Source organism: Neofelis nebulosa, chromosome 2 (assembly GCF_028018385.1).
Source record: "Neofelis nebulosa isolate mNeoNeb1 chromosome 2, mNeoNeb1.pri, whole genome shotgun sequence".
NCBI lineage: Eukaryota > Metazoa > Chordata > Mammalia > Carnivora > Felidae > Neofelis > Neofelis nebulosa.
Window position 1 is genome coordinate 75811847 of NC_080783.1, and position 6568 is coordinate 75818414.

The 6568-nt window shown below is 41.2% G+C and overlaps 1 protein-coding gene across 1 annotated transcript in view; it reads right to left on the reverse strand.

Moving 5' to 3' along the window:
- Positions 1 to 3290, reverse strand: part of GPD2 (glycerol-3-phosphate dehydrogenase 2) — a 220100-nt gene extending 216810 nt beyond the window's left edge. The window contains exon 1 of the mRNA XM_058715227.1: positions 2721 to 3290. The gene's annotated coding sequence lies outside the window, so the exon portion shown is untranslated. The remainder of the gene's footprint in view (positions 1 to 2720) is intronic.
- Between the last annotated feature and the right edge of the window lie 3278 nt (positions 3291 to 6568).

The following is a 6568-nucleotide window of genomic DNA, read 5'->3' on the forward strand; positions in this document are numbered from 1 at the left end:
AAAGAATGTTTCCAACCCCAGCCGCCATCGCTTGCCCCTCCACCCCTCCACCCCCCACTCCCACCCCCACCCCCACCCCCGTCTGCTCCTGAGTCATCTGCTTATTCACAGTCCTTTCAGGAGCCTTGTTCTCCATGCTCTTCCTCAGACCACTACTCTTTTTCCACCCCTCACCCCCACCCATTTCCCCCCCACCACTGCCATAAGTGGGGGGCACAACACTACAGCCCTGAGGAGGTGCAATATGCAGACGGCTGTACTTTCCTATGCTGTTCTTTTCTTTGATTGTCCCACACCCCCCACCACAGGAGGCCATACTGGTGTTAATAACAACTAAAGATTAGAAACAAATGAAGGGGATTACAACATAGAGGAAAGATTAAAAACTGTTCACAAAATAAAACTTCCTGATAGTCCAAAGATAAGAGCAACCAAAAACTTAATGTAAAATATTTACACAGAGATCCTTAAGAGCATACCCCGATTCCTAGCCTCACTCCTTAATCTCAAGGTCCACCCTTGTGTATTTTCGTCTTAGAAAGAAAGCACCTTCCTCCATTGCTCTACAGTCTGTATCTTTACTACGTTACACTTCACTAATAATGGTAGTTGAATCTCCTGGAGGGTTCATCGCCCTTTCCCAACCAGTGCAACCCACAGGATATTATTTGCAGCAATACTTTTCCGGAAGGCTCAGTCAAGCAACACAGAAGGTCTCTAACAATGTAGTCCCTGTAGCATTTGTCGTTCTACTTTTGCCTATTTGTAGCACTGAAGATTTGCCACCTCATTCTTCTTGATCATCTATTGGATTCTACACATACAAATCCTCCAAAAGCAAAGAATAATTATCAAAGACAATTCACATTTAAAAAAAAAAAAGAAAGAAACATTTCCCAGAAAATCATCTGTACTAAGTCTACCCTTCATGGAGAGAACTGGGTACATTTTTATGCAGTTATGTCAATTCCCACTGTGTTCATCCTCTTGCTTCTAACCATGCCCAGATTCTTATAGGTCTATAGGAAACAGGATGCATTACTGTAACCTTTTCAAGTGACAGCAACTCCCTTCCTACACAAAGATGTTGAAATCCTGGAATTATTAAAGAGTATGGATATGAATGTGTGTGTGTGTGTGTGTGTGTGTGTGTGTGTGTGTGTGTGTGTTTGTATAAGGTGGGTGGAGGGTCTTTTTCCAACTATAATTAGCTTGGCTCTGTTAAGTGTCTCATTTCACATGCTATTTGAACTGATGTTTTGGCTCTTGGTTATAATAAAATATTATCTAATCACAAATATCGTGTAGGTCTGAGGAGCAAACAGACATGCATAGGAAATAGAATACTTAAAGAGAATTTAAAAATCTTAAATTTGAAATAGAGAAGAAAGGTAGCCAAGTTTAAAGAATGAGAATTCTTAGAGGTGCTTTGTAATATATTGCTATATTTATGCAAAAATAAACTAAAGGATACGATTATATAATGAGTTCTAATTAAATTTAACATTGTCCTCTCTTAGAATGTATAACCTTGCAATTCCTATTGTGATAGGAATTTTGATCAATATTTTGACCATAAGGATTAGGTGAACTCCAAGGTCCCAGCTATGAAAATGTATGACTCCTTCTGTTTCTGCATTCGTTCATTTCATACACTCAGTTATTTCCACTATTCACAAAGAATTTTTGATAGCTTAACAGCCAGGTCCCCAAAAGTTCCAGGAAGTATTGGAGAGAATTGCTGCCCTCATGGAGCTCAGTCCAGCAGGAGAGACAAATAAAACAAATAATTGCATATGGGTCACAGTGAAGGATGTACAGAGTGTGACACAGTAAGCGCTCAATTTTAGAGGATGGGGATGGCCAGGTGTGAGGAGCAGGGCAGTGTTGGTGCTGTCAGGTAAAATTTCACAGAGGCTGGGGCACAAGCTGAGTCTTAAAGGGTAGATTGTAGGAGAAATCCATTCCAGCCTGAGGAGAGAGCTAGTGCCAAGCTACTAATTCATGAAGAAGCAGCATGAGCAAGTTGGGGAACTACTTTTAGTTGGCTAGGACTGGAGGCTAGAGGCAGGTGCAGCGTTAAAGAGGTGGGAGATATATAGGGACCAAAGGCTGCTATGTTTCACGTCTCCTGCTTTGACTGTTGATTTCTATCTTGTGATCGCCAGGTTTAGGGGCACCTGGGTGGCTCAGTCGGTTAGCATCTGACTCTTGATTTCAGCTCAGGTCATGATCTCACAGTTGTGAGACAGAGCCCCACACTGAGCTCTAAGCTGATAGCGTGAAGCCTGCTTGGGATTCTCTCTCTCCCTGTCTCTCTCTGTCCCTCCCCAGCTCACGTGCTCTCTCTTGCAAAATAAATAAACATTAAAAAAAGAAAGAAAGAAAAAAAGGCTCAATGACTGGGGCAAGAAGAGTTTCATCATCCCTGGAAGTTTAACCCACAGTGGGCATTCCCACTTGATTTTGACATGCCACTTCCTATGCAATAACATTAAGGCCCCCCTTGCCCTGCCCAGTAGCAGTAGCAAAATAAATTGATGTCATATGGTGTGCATCCACTATTAGTCATCAGGTAAGTGATGTACTTACTATGTCCCAGCATTATGGCCTTGAAAAGGTATTAAGGACAAGTGTATCAATGAGAACTCTTTTCTAAGGCAATTGACAGAAAATTCACTCCTAACTGACTTTAGCTAAAAGAGAACTGATTTACTCACATAACTTGAGAATCTGGTGGTAGGTTTAGCTCCAAGAATAGCTTGATCCAGGCTCAAATGTCTTCAGCACCCAATTTCTCCTTCTCCATCTCTTGGATCCTCTTTCTCTGTGTTGGCTCTATTCTCCAACAGACTCTTGCCGTGCAGTGGCAGTTTCCATCTCTCCATGTTCGAGAACAGAGAACAAAGAAAGGGAGGGCTCTTTCCTGGTGGCCCCCACACATATTCTGACCAGTCACTTCGGCTATCTGGTGCTAATGGGCAACTGATGGAAGAACTGGTATAATCCCTCCCTAGTACACATGAGTGAGGGCCAGGTGGTATCTGTGCAATGATTTGTCTCCCCTGACACACCTGTATGCTAGACCAGGAAGCATGACCTCATCGACTTCTCTGCCAACTTCTGGTTCTCTTCTTGGGCAACTCCTCCAGTATCACTCCAAGCTCCGTGCTTCTCCTCAGGAAACACTGACCACTCTGTTTGTATCTTCCCTTGTATGTGCCCAGGAAGATCTTTCCAGCTTCAGGGGAATCCTTTTCCTTTTGAAGCATCTTCAAGATACTGTAGGAGGTTTCCTGGAATTTTTTTCTCCTTGAAAGTTTGGCAGTAGCAGAAAATACAGGGAGGAAAACAAAATGTAAACATAATTTAGATTTTGAAATATTATCCCAAGGATCCACATACATGATATTTCAAATTAATAATACAGAAAGTTTTTTTTCTTTATTTTCTCTTTTCTTCTTTCTCTCTCTCTCTCTCTCTCTTCCTTCCTCTTCCCCTCCCCTCTACCCCCCCCCCCCCGCCCCGCACTAAGACACAAGGGGGCAGAGAAACCACTGGCAAATAAGCTAGTAAGTGGGCCTTATGGAAGATGTGTGATGGAAATTAAACCTTGACAATTATTATATGCCACCCTTCTGTTTAGCATGGAATTTTTGTATCAGGCTCAGTTAAGCATCAGCCCTGTTCTGACTGAACAGTAAAAAGTTTGAAAACAAAATTTTAAGAAATGTTTAATTTTTTCCCCTGAGGGCTGAACCTTTTATGAGCACTTTCTAAATAGCACAATAAAAAAAATAATTCCTAGCAAAAGAAAATCAAGGAATAAGAGATTTTTCCATGTATAGCAGCCAATACAGTCATACCATAGGAGGTGGGGAGTCAGGCTCCAACCTGCAAAACAGAAACTGCTCTAAGTAGTCAATGCAGGGAGAATTTAATTCAAGGAATCTGTAAAACAGGTGACTGAAGGGCTGAGAAACAAAAAGAGGACAGTGATTTTTCAACAGGGTAAAGCCACTACAACCCAAATGCTGGAGGAATAAAGGGAAAAGGCAAGGTTACTAGAACCCAGGGTCAGAGGTCCTGGGTGGGAGTATAGACCTTGGGGTCTGGGTGGGATGTCCTCTGATCTGGCTTTCCATTGGTCACATCCAGCTGGCAGAGAACTCCAGCTCCTGAGGAAGGCAGGGAAATCACAGCTGGCAGGTCAGCACCCCCTTTGCTCCCCCATGATAAAGACCAGAGAAGGTCTGGATGGATCAAAGGGCAACAAGGCCTAGGACCCTGAACCCTCACAAGGAATTTGTTAAAACTCACGGTTCACAAATCCTGATTTGATGTTATAATGTGTACTGGAAGAAAAAAGTTGTGTGCAATGGATCTCCAGCAGCGAGTTACCAAAGTCTGTGCAGTTTGGGGTGAACCATTAAAATCAGGGCAACCTTATCAGAAGGACTAGTTACATACGTATGTGCATATTTCGAACTATGTCGGGATTCCTGTTAATTTTGATGAATTTTTTTTTTTAACTTTTTTCATAACACTGCCTGCCTTGATCTCTTGGCCTTTTAAATGCAGAAAACTCCTAGGTCTATAACCTCGTTTCCTTTCTTTGGGAATGCTGAGAATCCCTCATCCCTCTTCCTGTTAACCTTCTATTTATCCATCTTGGAGTTGATGAGAGTTGCTTATACTATAACTTCAATGATATTTTCCGAAATGAATTCTATCACCAAAACTATACTGCATAGGATATGGCAAATATTTGTGCTCATTCCTTTGAAGCCTCAACCTGACTGGCACCACTGTCTAAATCCGGAGAAGGATTAACTGAGGAGTAAGGCGAGAGTGCACAGTAGTTTCTTTAAGAAATTCTTCAATACCGTTACTGTAGAGGAGTCTTTTAAAAGGCTTTAACTTCAGGTAGACAGAAACGTCAGAAATACTGAGAAATATCCATATTCTAAAACATTCACTATGTTTAAAAAATCAAAACATGCTTTATGCTATCAAGGAGATCCAATGAAAGATTTTCCACATTTTCAGTCTTCTATTTCACAAATTTCACCGCGCTTGTTTTTTGGGTTTTTTTTTTGTTTTTCTTTTGTTTTTGAGAAACTAGTTGTTTCGCTGTATTTCTACTGGGTTCCAGAGCTAAAAACAAAATTGGGGGCATGTTTCAGTTTAAGGCTAATTCTCATGCTGCTAAATTTTTTAAGGGTAAGGATAAAGGAGAATGGAATTTACCACATTAAAAAAAGAGAAGAAGGAAGCAAAAATGTTTTAACTGAAAACTATGTGAGACGCTGGAAGTTTCAGAAAAGTAGTAGTGAAAGAAAAATACCTCTTTATAAGGTGAAGGAGAAAGAACTTTAAGTGAAATTAAATTAGGGAGATACCAAACATTTTATGGCAAAGAGAGACAGATGTGCTTTTGGAACCGGGAAAATATTGGTTAACTTTTAGTTGTGATCACACCTCAGTGGTGTCTACGTGAAGGAAATGTTTCGGCTCTAAACTTGTTTCTGCCTTTTTTATGTTTTCTGCCTTCACCAGCCTGGAGACAGAAAAATAAGGCAGATTCTGACAATGATGAGGGTCAATCAGAAGAAGACTTTGCCTGTCTCTTAAGTACCACTCACTGACAAACAATTTTGTGTCTTTCAAATGAAAACTGCCCCCTAAAAGCTATACAAACCAGATTTGGGGGCAAAATTGGAGAAAAGTGATCCTAGTACGTTTTGCGTCTCATACTCTTTCACTACCATTAGAGAACATGGTGTTGGAAAGGCCCTGAGACATCATCAGACTGTAATTCTGTCTGCTATCATGTAAATGAGGCCTACAGTGACAACTATGTTTTTCCTCTTAAAATAGTCTCAATGATATAGTTGAATTCATTCTTTTTCTGAAGTGGCCCTAATATATTTTCTTTTTGAAAATGTACAAAGTAATAAATTGTCAGAAGACTGAGTAATTCTATACTTGGTTATCCTTTTCCCTTGAGACACAGGTATTCACATTAATAACTTTATGTATCTGAACACAATTATGTCCTTTAGCATCCTAGAATGTTAGCACTGAAAGGGTCTTAGAAACCAGCCTTTCTCCATTTTGAAGATAAGGAAACTGAGGCAGAGAGGCTGTAATTTCTTTTCTTTTTTTTTTCTATTTTACAGTTTATTTATTTTTGAGACAGAGAGAGATAGAGCACGAGCAGGGAGGGGCAGCGAGAGAGAGGGAGACACAGAGTCGGAAGCAGGCTCCAGGCTCCGAGCTGTCAGCACAGAGCCCAACGCTTGGCTCGAACCGGTCAACTGCGAGATCATGACCTGAGCCAAAATGACCTCAACCGACTGAGGCACCCAGGCAGCCGGAAAGGCTGTCATTTCTGCAAGGTGGCACAGAGAATCACAATGAAGACCTACCTAATTAAAACCCAAATTTCCTAGTCTTCAAACTCCCAGCCCAGCGAACATTTCACCACCCCATTGTGTCTTGATTGTGAATCAACAATTATTTCCTCAGGCCTTTTAACTCACTGTATCCATGCCAGGCCACTTAA